Genomic DNA, 14,843 nt, shown 5'->3' with positions numbered 1-14,843 from the left:
TCAGGATTTTGGAAATTTTAAGGAATAGCTTTTATTGGTTAAAATTGAGACACAAATAAAGTTAAAGCAGTTCAAAATAGATCGAGGAGGAGAATTCATGTCTTATAAATTCTTAGGTTTCTATAAGGAAAGAGGCCTAAAGTGGTAGCTCACTACTACCTCTCACACTCCCATAGGAGCACAAGAATTGTGCTATTATTGAGATGGCAAGGAGTATTCTGAATGACATGAATCGCCCTAAATGCTTTAAGAGAGAGGAGGCAGCTAACAATCCTATGTATAATTCTTAAGAGGAGTGCAACAAATGCCATCAAATGGATGACTCAATTATAGGCCTACTCGGGTAAGAAACCTTCAGCTACTTAAATTTTTGGGTGTTATGTACATGTTCAAAATTCTTAGAGGATGAAATTAAATGCAAAAAATCCAGGAAATTCATCTTCTTGGGTTGAAGCATAGAGTCGAAGGGATATCGACTCTCTATGACCCTCATGCCCTCATGCAAAGAAGATCATAGTGAGTCAGGATGTGGTGTTCTAGGAGAACCACATTGGATAGAGGATGAGATTCCTTTTTGATCATCATGTAATGTAACAAGGAAATCACCAAGGTAACATAACCTCCACATGTAGCATGAGCTTCCTCGCATTCTGATGGAAGGCAACCCGTACCATTTCCTATATGGAGGATGGGCGTTCTCGCATTTTGATGGAAGGCAACCCATACCATTTCCTATAGAGGATGGGCTTCCTTGCATTATTTTGATTGAGGGTAGCTCGCACCATTTCCTATGGAGGATGGGCTTCCTTGCATTATTCTGATTAAGGGTAGCTCATACCATCGAGGATCGGATTCCTTTCATTTTGATAGAGGGCATACCATACCATTTTCTATGGACATGGATTTTGAAAATGAAGAACAAGAGCACAATCTGCCAAAAAAAAAATCTAAGCCATTTCTTAAGGTGTACACATAACTTTTGGATGGAGTAGAACCTTGAGTCATCAAGGATGCCCCTTAATATGTTCACAAATCTAGAGGTGCAAAACAAGGCTCGAGAGAATCTTGTGAATTTTTCTTTTATGATAGAGGTACTCAAGGTTCAAGAGCCACCACCTTTGTTAAAACACAAGGGGATCCAAAGTGGATGGTAACTATACAAGCAAAAATATGTATCTATCCTGAAAAACCATATTTAGGACCTTGTAGATTGTCATCTGAGGCTTAAGAGAATTGTATGAATTTTTCTTTTATGACAAAGGTACTCAAGATTCAAGATCCTACCACCTTTGCTGAAGCACAGGGGGATGGCGACTATGCAAGCAAAAATATGACTCCATCCTGAAAAACCACATCCATGGGACCTTGTAGATCACCTTCTAAGGCATAAGGTAATTGGAACTAAGTGGTTTACAAAGAAAAATAAAGATCTAATAGTACTTTAAAAAAGTACAAGGTATGACCGGTCATATCACCAAAGGTTTTGCACAAAGGTTGAAGGTTTTGACTTTCAAGAAACTTTTGCTCTTATATCCAGGTTAACCACAATCCAACCATTCTTACATTGACAATACAAGGGGAATGGTACGTTCTCCAAATACCAATAATTTATAAATATCAAATTATTTGCATAGACTAATCTATAACTAAATTTATGCCACAATTTTGCATCGAAGAAAAAATTAGGCATAATACGGTTAAAATTAACACTTTCACGAAGTATTACAGGTATATATTTTATCATATTTTTATGCTTAATAATTATACAAAAATATGCTTGATTTAATGTGTGTAGAAATCGGCTTATTGGATTGTGCAAATGTGCACAAGGTTATTTTATGAGTTATTTTTGTTGGCCGTGTGCCAAATATTTGTACATATTATTTATTCATGCTTGTGAGTGGCGTTGCTATATTCCTAGCACATAAGTTAGAAGAGTTTTGATTATTTACACCTAGTGTGTGAACAAGCTCTAGTGTTTGAGCTATTTTTGTAAAAGTGAAAAAAGCAAGCCCAATTTTGTACGCACAACTATTAATAGTTTCTTGGGCTATTTATTGAATACAATTCTCAAAATACTCTTGTCGTAGAAGTACACGCATGAGGGGGGAGATTGCACCCAATCTTGTGTTCTTTGATTTTATGCTCTTGAGTTATGCTATGGTATCTATGGTTTATTTTTGTTATTTATTGATTTGTGGATTAATCAATCCTCCATGTATCTTGGTCATGTAACAGTGGTATTAGAGCACGGAAAATTCATGTATTGAATTTGGGTCATGGAGGTTTAAAGAAAATCAAGAAATTGATTTTTACCAAAGGTTATGGATTTGGAGAAAATTTTTGAAGGCTTTTCTTCTATTGTTAAATTTTTGCATGGGAAAAAGAAGTCTTCAACACAAGGGGTACATGTACTGGAGGGGGTACATATACTTGAGGGATCTTTTACCCTTTGGTTTTTGAGAAGGCAAAAGGGAGAAGACCTTTGGGCAAATAAGAGAAAATTTATGTGAATTTTGTGCACCCTTGGAACCCTTGGATGTAATTGAAGATGAAGGGCAACGAAAGAACGTGGAAAACCACTGTTCTACACAAGACCAAAGCCAGCCTTATCATCATTGAAAAGTGGTTTTTCAATTCTCTTAGCCTCTTCTTTATCCATCTGTATGGATCAAGTCTGCAATTAAAGGAGGATTGGGCTTAGCTTTTGGATTTCTAAACCAATGAGCATGATAGATTTCTATAATTATGGTGGGCTCAAAAGTGAATTACAAGCATGAATTTAATCGCTTTTCTTCTCTCACAATAATAATTGGAGAACATTCAAGAATTAAATGAATAAAATGAATTAAATTGGCTAAATTCCCCTTCCTTCCCACCAATTCAATGGGCGACAAACCAATTCAATGGGAGATAAATCGTGAGGGCTTCTCTTTTCCCCTAGGAGACGGTGACAAGCGGTTTTTCTTCTCTTTTCCTTCCACTCGACGACGGCGAACTGAACCTGGAATTCTTTTTTTAAATTTCTGTTGTGCGTTTTGCCATGGAGAAGCTTATTACAAATTAAGCCTATATTATTATTATTATATAAGCTTATGATTTAAAAAAAAGGAAGAGAAGCATAACCCCCTTTCTCTATTTTTACTTTCACTGTGCTTGGCCGCCTATGAGAGCTTACTATTATAAGCTTAAAAATCTTATATATATATTATCCTTTAAAATAATATGATTTCCCTACTACATAAGCTTTAAAAAGCTTATATTTACATGCTTCAAAGCCTTTCTATACCCCCTAAGAAGAAAGAAAGGTAATTTTACAAAAGCAAAAACAATTTTCGTAAGTCCACAAAGTTGGAGTTTGGAATCTTGATCCTTGATTTCTCTGCCTTGAAAACCTTGATCCAAAAGGAGTTGGACAATCCATACTGCGATGTCCAAATCCTTGACAATTATAGCATTTCACTCCCTTGTTCAAGGGTGGAACTTCTGAAGTTGAATTCCACTTAGGGATTGAGTTTCGCGAAAAGGGCATTTCTTCCATTCTAGAACTTCCCATATCTTGGGCTTGACCCTGATATCTCTTAGGCGGTGGAAGGTTGAAATCACCAAACCTTTTGAAAGGTGATGGTGCAAGCTTTGGTTGGACCTTGACATCAAAGGCCTTGGAGAAATCTTTCACCATATCCGCACTGCTTCAGCCATGGAAACTCGCTTGGCATTATTCACCAAAATATTCAAAGGTTCGTTCAGTCCCCGAATGAACCTGGCCATCAGTTGTTCTTCATTCAGCGCAGTGGCGAGTATTTGAGGAGGAGAGCAAACGCTTGGTAATATACTTCAATAGTTCTGCTCCCCTCTTGGGTCAGCTCTAAGAACTCGTTCATTTTTGTTTCCAAAAAGCCGAGAAGATAGAACCTCGTCCTTAGGTAAATTTTGAGATCATTCCATGTCTGGGTATTCCAATCCCGACGGTTTGTCTCGCAGTGGTTTCTCCATGCCATTCTGGCTGTTTCTACTATCTTCAGCCTTGCAAGAGCTGTTTTGCTCTTCTCATTGTACCCGATGACATCAAAGTACTCTTCCATTGCTTTGACCCACTTCTCCACACAGCCTCGCCCCCCCAAGTTTTCCCCTTCACCCTTGAAAGGCCGACACTGCGAACTATGAAGAGTTTTATGAACATCCAAGTCGAGCTCTTCCTCATCGTGTTGGGGGTTATCATTTCTACCACGATGACCTCGATCCATGTTCCTATCAATACAAAAAATCTTGTTAAGTCAGTTTATTTATGATTCAAAATCGATTTTTGATTCATCTGATTCTGGGCTTCTTTAGATAGATCGGCTCCCCACAAAATCGTGGGATAAAGATACTCGCATTATCATATAACAATTTATTCAAAATATATCATTCATATCTTTAACACAATAATGGTCTATTAGACCGAAATTTTCATCTGAACAGTACTCCATGGGGGATTCCAATTTTATAGATTTTTAATTTGTCATCCCTTAACTTGATCCACTGGGGGGTCAAGAGTTAATAGTAGCAATCTGCCAGCATAATCCACTAATCTCATAGTGATTTGCTGAAGTCATTATCATCATTCCAGTTACGAACATCAACACATGGACTCGTCCTCCCATTCGTCCTCATTGTGGTTTTGCTCAGTTTATCACTTTTCAACCAAAAATTTAAGAATCATCATTTTTCAATCAGAATCCAATTCAACTCATCAGTTCTCAACCAGAATTTTAAAATCATATCAACCACATTCGAATTCATCATCGAGATAGCATTTTAGCTTATAATTTCAAGATCTTAGATTTACTCGTATATATTGCCAATAAAGAGCTGCAGTTATACCCTCGGTATATACGGGTAGTCACGGTCCTTGGAACTATAAGGTAAATACCATCATGTCTAGGCCTCAAGCAAGTCAAGGATTCCATACAATTGCAGTACTTCCAGCTGAAGACCAAATTATCAATTTAAGAAATTCATTCTGAATATCAATTTGTATGAGTTTCATCACACAATTCCAACCTTTTACTGCTACTTCATAAATTTATGACATTTTTGGCTTCTCGGTTGATCCAGTTTAGCCAAATCGCTCTGATACCAGCTGTGAGATCCCTGTTCCCAACCATGCAATGAATTCAGGGGTGCTAGCAGCGGAAGTAGCACTTCTTGCACGGGGCAGGGTCCCACACTTGGGGCCTCGCCCACCACCACGGATATTCGGACAAGAGACTAATCCTTCAGTTCTTCCAAAACCGAACCCAGAAAAACTTTCCTTTCCCGAAAAGCACGGGCGTTTCCTCTAGGGTAACTTTTCTCTAACGTAATCAAAAGCCTTAACTAACTGAACTGATCTGACCAAACTCGTAAGTCCCATAGTCAAATTAGAGAAAAGATTGCACTTGGATCATAAAGACCAACGCTTTTTTCCTCATTGAGAGGCACAGCCGTTGATTCTTTTCCATAGAACAATTTTTGTCTGGGATTTACTTCATCTATCTTACCATAACAGAATTGAGTCTCAATTTAGGGATCCATCAGTCCATCCTAACCCCATCCAGTCCCGTGGGTTAGCCAACTGCCCAAGCCAACCGCCCAACCATTGTAGTGATGGGATCCAATTAAGAATTTGGTTAGGTTTTGTCCCGAGTACCAGGGAAAAGAGTTCCCAGGACCCCTAGCAGGATATTCATGCAAACTTAAAACTAGTCGCACCACTTACACACCCAATATGAAATTGCCTTTTTCTCAGCATCATCTATCTTTAAAAACAATCATTTAATGAAACCATTGTCTCACTGATCATAATCCTCAAAATATCCGATTGAATCCTTATTTCCTTCATCGCTCTATCTATGGCATCATTGGCAACTAGAACGCTCACCACCTGACCACTCAGGGGCCTTTTCGATAGTTCCTAGCTCATAGTAACCGGAATATATTCACATATCAAAAATGGAATCTCCGTTGAAGATCAGCAAGATCAACCAATGGATTCATATAAAAGAGCCATGCACTCATCCATTGAGGACAAGCAAGGTCAATCAACCGGAATATATTCACATATCAAAAATAGAATCTCCGTTGAAGATCAGCAAGATCAACCAATGGATTCATATAAAAGAGCCATGCACTCATCCATTGAGGACAAGCAAGGTCAATCAACCAGATCTAGGCCCGAATTCAGAAAACAACTCTTACTCCTTATTCCAATATCCTCCACGACGCACGTGTGGGTATCATCGGTGACCTAGAGCCGGAGCACCGTATGGTCAGCACCCTCTAGGATCCTTCACAGGTTACCTAGCGCTTCACTCATAGGCCACTTCCTTGGTCCCTCATCCACCGTACCACCGGAAGCTCACCATTTAAATCAAACCGAGGCTGGTCAAGACCTCGACCGACCTTGCTACGCGAGACGTCCTCCGTTGACTCTCCGTCAGCTGTTGCAACTTTATCAGCTAGGTCTCCATGACCTTAATCACAAGACGATCAAAACGCTTCCCCAACATTCTTGACATAAAACATTCATTTAAAAACAAGCCATAAATACACTTTCTATAACGAACTCTCATCTTTCCACATTGCTCCACATCAACCCACATTATTTAATTCCACAACCATTTCATAAGTAATCCTATTCTCATTCAATCACATCATTTTTCATCTCATCACATCTTTTCTCAATTTATCTTCATCAGATCTCATCCACTCGCATCTACCCATATCCACATCTCATCACATCACATTCATTCAAATCTCATCCATTCAAACCACGTCACATTCACTCACATCTCATCCATTCAGATCGCATCACATCTCATTTATTTTACCTCACATCCCATTCATTCACATCTATCCCGATTCACATTCCATCACATCACATTCATTCATATCCATCACATTCATTCATATCCATCACATTCACATTCATTTATATCCATCACATTCATTCTCATCACTCACCATTATATCACATCACTTCTGTCCACATCATATCTCATTCATACACATCTCATCTCATTCATCCAAATCCATCCAATCGTTCACATGTTCGACTACTCACATATATCCATACATTCATATCTATCACTTCACATCCACATATATTCATGTCACATCTCATCTCTTTGCATCACATCACATTCTTTCACATACACATCTATATCCATTCTTTCACATACATCCACATCCATTCTTTCACATACTCATTCACATCCGTTCTTCGCATACACATCCACATCCATTATCATCACATATATTCACTCACATCTCATATCATTCATTTACATTCCGATTCACATGACATCACATCTCATCCGTTCATTCACATTTATTTGATTCGCATCACATCTCATCATATCTATTCATCTCATATTCTCATTACTTCTATTCACATCACATCTATCCAATCATCTATCTGATTCACATCTTATCTCATCACATCTATTCATCTCATATTCTCATCACTTTTATTCACATCATATCTATCCAATCATCTATCTGTTTCACATCACATCTCATCACTTCTATTCACATCATATCTATCCAATCATCTATCTGTTTCACATCACATCTCATCACATCTATTCATCTTATATTCTCATCACTTCTATTCACTATACTATTCACTCTACTATTCACTCTACTATTCGGAAAAAATTATAACTCTCGATTCAAAAAGAGGACCACAAAAAGAAAACCATACATATTTTTTATTTTTCAAGACAAAAATTCCTATGGATTCACATTTGAGAAAAACATAATAAAAATGTCATTTATTGATCTTTCAAGTGATTACAATACCAATATTCTTTTTTTGGAATAAAGGAATATATTCTACCTTGTGGATATTCTCCTCATTGTCACTATCATCAACTTCAATATCAATTGGAATGTCTTTATTTTTTTCTATTTCTTTACCCGGTCTATGTGTTTGCTCTTCCTCCATTATTTTAATTGTTTGCTTATTTGTCTTATATATTTAAAAAAATGCCATTCACACAGAGAACTAATTAACATTTGATTGACCAAGTTTAAGAACATTTATTCATGAAATAATTGGGGATTACCAAATTTAGGAAATTGGTCTTTCATTTTGCAATGCCTCCTAGCCCACCAGTTTAGCTACATTGGTATGGGAGAGGGTACATGATGATTCGCCAATCTCACTACATATGTGTGTGTAATCATTGGATAATGGTTTATGAATTATTTAATCTATTTCAAAATGAAAACAAATAAAACAAAAACTACACAAGATAAATTATTAATTTTTTAATTGTATTATCACTAATTTAATTAGTGCGAGCAGTTTAAACATGGACAAAACCTACTTTGCATTAACCGAATTGTGGAGCAGCCTACAAACTCATGAGGCCATCATCAAGCTTCCATCGATAGCGTCGACGATGAGGCCATCATCGCATAAAATCGGGATGCCCCTATTCGCATGTACATCGCTTTCTTCAATATAATCAGGAAGAGGATTAGGTAGCATAAAACGTTTGGATAGAAAAGTGAAAAGGATAGGGTGTTTGACAAGCGAGACGGAGGCCGGCAATTGCTGCTGGAAGATCGCGCAGTTGCAACTGTTGGAAGATCGCACAATCGCGCAATAATAAATCGTAGTTGCAACCGTTGGAAGATCGCACAATCGCAATAATAAATAAATAAATAATAAAATTACCTAAACTTTTTTTGATCCTAATGTTATCTAAGTTGCATACTCTCTTAATTAATTCAATAAATTTTTTCACTCGTTGTGTGTCCCTATTCACATCACATCTATCCAATCATCTCTCTGATTCACATCTTATTTCATCACATCTCATCACCTCTATTCACAGAATTTAAACATAGAATTTAAGAGGATCCTAATTTTTGATATAAAGATTCTTTACGCATCTATTTATGCATAATTCAAATTTAAGGAAAATAAGACTTCTAAAATAAAATTAAATCCTTTATGCATCTTTCTATGCATAAATTCAATTTTAATGAGAATAACACTTTTGAAATAAAAATAAATTCCTTTAAGCATCTTTCTATGCATAAAATCAAAATTAATGAGAATAACTCTTTTGAAATAAAAATATATTCTCTTGTGCGTCTTTCTATGCATAAAATGAAAATTAATGAGAATAACTCTTTTGAAATAAAAATAAATTCCTTTATAGGTCTTTCTATGCATCAAATCAAAATTAATGAGAATAACTCTTTTGAAATAAAAATAAATTCCTTTATACGTCTATCTATGCATAAAATCAAAATTAATGAGAATAACTCTTTTGAAAAAAAAATTCCTTTATGTGTCTTTCTATGCATAAAATCAAAATTATTGAGAATAACTCTTTTGAAATAAAAAAAATCCTTTATGCACCTTTCCATGCATAAAATTAAAATTAATAAGAATAATTCTTTTGAAATAAAAATAAATTCTTTTATGCATCTTCATATGCATAAAAAAATTAATGAGAATAACTCTTTTGAACTAAAAATAAATTCATTTATGCACGTTTCTATGCATAAAATCAAAATTAATGAGAAAAACACTTTTGAATTAAAAATAAATTCCTTTATGCATCTTTCTATGCATAAAATAAAAATTAATCAAAATAACTCTTTTGAAATAAAAATAAATTCCTTTATGCACCTTTCTATGCATAAAATCAAAATTAATGAGAATAACACTTTTTAATTAAAAATAAGTTACTTTATGCACCTTTCTATACACAAAATCAAAATTAATGGTAATAACTCTTTTGAAATTTAAAAAAAATTCCATTATGCATCTATCTATGCATAAAATCAAAATTAATGAGAATAATACTTTTGAATTAAAAATAAATTCCTTTATGCATCTTTCTATGCATAAAATCCAAATTAATGAGAATAACTCTTTTGAATTAAAAATAAACTCCTTTATGCATCTTTCTATGCATAAAGTCAAAATTAATGAGAATAACTCTTTTGAATTAAAAATAAATTTCTTTATGCATCTTTCTATGCCTAAAATCAAAATTAATGAGAATAACACTTTTGAATTAAAAATAACTTCCTTTAGGCATCTTTCTATGCATAAAATCAAAAATAATGAGAGAATAACACTTTTGAATTAAAAATAACTTCCTTTAGGCATCTTTCTATGCATAAAATCAAAAATAATGAGAGAATAACACTTTTGAATTAAAAATAACTTCCTTTAGGTATATTTCTATGCATAAATTCAATTTATATGAGAATAAAACTTTTGAATTAAAAATTAATCTTTTATGTAACTTTCTATGCATGAATTCAATTTTGATGAGAATAACACTTTTGAATTAAAAATAAATCTTTTATGCAACTTTCTATGCATAAATTCAATTTTGATGAGAATAACACTTTTGAACTAAAAATAAATTTTCTTATTCATCTTTTTATGCATAAATTTAATTTTGATGAGAATAACACTTTTGAAATAAAAATAAATCTTTTATGCATCTTTCTATGCATAAATTCAATTTTGATGAGAATAATACTTTTGAAATAAAATAAATCTTTTAGAATGCATAAATGGAGGGAATTACATCTCCTTTGTATGGCTGACCATTTCTCAATTTTAACATTCAATTTATGACTTGAATTAATCCAATTTGAATTCTAATATCTCTAATCTACTCCATTTTTTAAAAATCAAGAGAGTAAACAATGGAAAGAGTTTAATCAATCATTTAATTACACTTTCTAGGATTAAGAAGGGCTGAACTGTAAAGAAGAGAAGGAGGTGGCCTTTCCATCAAGGCATAGCATCAGATTTTAATTCAAACATTTACAAAGCATAAATTTTAAGAAAACCATAGATTTAAAATTCACAATAAGTAAGAATTAAGCTTACATGGAGTTTGTAAGCTTTCCTTTGGCTTGAGGGATTGAGGGTTCTACTCTTGTTTACAGAGCAAGAGTGGCCAGAAGTTCTTTTGGAGAGGATTTAGTCAAAAACAATTGAATTATCAAGTGAATTCAAAGTATTTGAATTCAAAAACAATTGAATTATCAAGTGAATTCAAAGTATTTGACTCTGGGGAGGAGTAGATTAACAATGCATAAACACTATTAATCTTTTACAAGAGGGGGGAGACTTCTACTTATAGGAAAAAGTGAGCCTCTAACCAAGCAAATTGATTCTATTTATAAGAAAAAGTGAGCCTCTGACCAAGCAAACTGATTCTAGAATTTTCCAGATCAGTTTGGTCACTTTTTGACCATTTTTAGGTTAGTTTAGCTTGCTTTTTGGATCTAGTTGAAACAGGAGAGAGAAGAGATGAAAAAATCTCATTATTTGTGAGTTTAAAACTCATCCACACATGTGAAATAGGCACCTCCTTCATGAGGAGAATTCCCCACACTGAGGTGTCAAAAATGCATCATTTCCTCTAAACTTTCTCTTCTTTTTTAACTAATAAACCTTGTCCTTAGTCAACTCTTCATCTTATGTGATTCTTTTCTCATTTTTGGGGTATTTTCTTTTATTCTTGAATTTATCTCCTCCCTACATTTGGATTAATCTTATTGGTCCATAGGAACCTTAATCCAAAATTTTCAGAAAATCGGGACCCTCAGGCTAAGGTCCTTTTTACCCGAGACAAAACCGAAACAAATTCTTAAATGGATCCCATCACTACAGTGATTGGGCCGGTTGGCTAACCCACGGGATTGGATGGGGTTAGGCTACACTGATGGATCCCTAAAAAGAGACTCAATTCTATTATGGTACGATAGATGAAGTAAATCCTGGATAAAAATTGTTCTATGAAAAAGAATCAACGGCTGTGCCTCTCAATGAGAAAAAAAGCATTGGTCTCTATGATCCAAGTGCAAGTCTTTTCCTTGATCTGACTATGAGACTTACGGGTTTGGTCAAATCAGTTCTATTAGTTAAGGCTCTTGACTACGTTAGAGTAAATTTATCCTGGAGGAACCGTTCGTACTTTTTAGGTGAGGAAAGTCTTTTTCAGGTTTGGTTTTGGAAGAACCGATGGATTAGTCTCTTGTCCGGATATCTGTGGGCAAGGCCACAAGTGAGGGACCCTGCCCCATGCAAGAAGTGCTACTTTCGCTGCTAGCACCCCTGAATTCGTTGCTGCGTGGAGGGAACAGGGATCTTTCAGCTAGTATTAGAGCGAATTGGCTAAAGTGGATCAACCGAGAAACCAGAAATGTCAAAAATTTATGAAGTACCAATAAAAGGTTTTAATTGTGTGATGAAATTCATACAAATTGATATTCAGAATGAAATTTTCTAAATAGGTAATCGGGTCTTCAAATGGAAATACTGCAATTGTATGGAATCCCTAACTTGCTTGAGGCCTAGGCATGATGGTATTTACCTTAAAATTCCAAGGACCATGACTACTCGTTTATATCGAGGGTAAAACTACAGCTCTTTACTAGCATTATATACAAGTAAATCTATGACCTTGAAATTATAAGCAAAAATGCTATCCATATGATGAATTCGAATGTGGTTGAGAACTGATGAATTGATTTGGATCCATATGATGAATTCGAATGTGGTTGATATGATTTTAAAGGTTGATGAATTGATTTGGATTCTGATTGAAAAATGATGAATCCTGAATTTTGGTTCAAAAGTGTTAAGCTGAGCAAAACCACAATGAGGATGAATGGGACGAGTCCCTGTGATGAATGGGACGAGTCCCTGTGATGATGTTCGTAATAACTGGAATGATGATAATGACTTCAACAAGTCACTATGAGATTAGTGGGTTGTGCTGGCAAGGCAAATTGCTACTGTTAACACTTGACCTAGTAGATCAAGTTAAGGGATGACAAATTAAAAACTTGTATAATTGAAATTCCCATGGAGGAATGTTTAGATGTAAATTTCGATATAATGGACCATTATTATGTTAAGGATATGAATGATATGATCTAAATGAATTGTTATCTGATGATGAGTTCTATATAAGGGATCTTTATCCCAGGATTTTGTTGGGTTCACCAGACTATAAGGAACCCCAAAATCAGTTGGATCTTAAGGGAAAGAGTCGTCCTCTAGTTTGCAAGATAAGGACATCTCACGTTTTTTTTAGTGGGGTAGGATGTAAGATTCCTCCCTCCAACTTTTGAGGTGTGCAGGTGTAAGAACCTCCCCTTCTGATCTTATAATTACTCCCCTCTCTGAAATAAAAGAAAGATCCTGTTTTACCCCGTTTTGGCCGGGAGAGAGAAAATGTCTAGAGGGAGTCAATTCAAAATTGAGATATTCTTGGATATAAAAATCCTCCGTGTCTAAAATGGTTTCCCCTAAAACTGAAATTTAAAAAGAACTTTCCAATGTGCAATTGAAAATTAATTGAAAATCGGTATAAAGGACCTTAGCCTAAGGGTCCAGATTTTCAAAAATTTTTAGATTATGGTCCAATTAAGGTTCCTATGGACCAATACAATTAATCCAAATGTAGGGAGGAGATAAATTGAAGAACATAAGATGAAGAGTGGACTAAGAACCAAAGAAAAGTATTTAAAAACTGAATTTTGACACCTCAATGTGGGGATCTCCCCTCATGAAGTAGGCACCTTTTTCTCATCATTATCCCTAATTTTTAATCAATAAAATGAGATATTTTCATCTCTCCTCTCTCCTCTCTCCTATTTCAAAACTAGATCCAAAAAGTAAGCTAAACTTACCCAAAAATGGTCAAAAATTGACCAAACCTATCTGAAAAATTCTAGAATCGGTTTGCTTGGTTAGAGGCTCTCTTTTTCCTATAAATAGAAGCCTCCCAAAAGAGTAATTTTCACCATTTTTTTATCTAAAAGAAATATTCTAATTACTCCATGTACATATTCACCTATGAATATGCATGGATATCACTATATTCTTATTAAATTTGATTTCTATGCATAGAAAGATGCATAAAGGAGTTTTTGTATTATAAAAGCGTTATTCTTATTAAATTTAATTTCTATGCGTAGAAAGATGCATAATGGAGTTTTTTATTACAAAAGTGTTATTCTTATTAAATTTGATTTTATGCATAGAAAAATGCGTAAAGGAATTTCTTTTATTATAACAGCGTTATTCTTATTAAATTTGATTTCTATGCATAGAAAGATGCATAATGGAGTGTTTTTTATTACAAAAGTGTTATTCTTATTAAATTTGATGTTATGCATAGAAAGATGCATAAAGGAATTTTTTTAATTATAAAAATATTATTCTTATTAGATTCGATTTCTATGCATAGAAAAATGCATAATGGATTTTTTATTACAAAAGTGTTTTTCTTATTAAATTTGAATTTATGCATAGAAAGATGTATAAAGGATTTCTTTTTTTATAAAAGCATTATTCTTATTAAATTTGATTTCTATGCATAGAAAGATGCATAATGAAAAAAATTTTATTAGAAAAGTGTTATTCTTATTAAATTTGATTTTATGCATAGAAAGATGCATAAAGGATTTTTTTAAATTTATAAAAGTGTTATTCTGATTAAATTTGATTTCTATGCATAGAAAGATGCATAATGGATTTTTTTAATTACAAAAGTGTTATTCTTATTAAATTTGATTTTTATGCGTAGAAAGATGCATAAAGAAAAATTTTTTATTATAAAAGTGTTATTCTTATTAAATTTGATTTTTAAGCAATGAAAGATGAATAAAGAAATTCTTTTTATTTTAAAAGTGTTATTCCTATTTAAATCATTTTTCATGCATAAAAGGATTTTTTAAATTTAAAAGGGTTATCCCCATTGAAGTTGATTTTTATGCATAAAGAATTTTTATATCAAAATTAGAATTCTCTTAAA

The sequence above is a fragment of the Cibotium barometz genome, chromosome 21 (assembly GCF_041138505.1).
Source record: "Cibotium barometz isolate CiBa-2024 chromosome 21, ASM4113850v1, whole genome shotgun sequence".
NCBI classification, from domain to species: Eukaryota; Viridiplantae; Streptophyta; class Polypodiopsida; order Cyatheales; family Cibotiaceae; genus Cibotium; species Cibotium barometz.
This window is presented reverse-complemented; position numbering follows the sequence as displayed.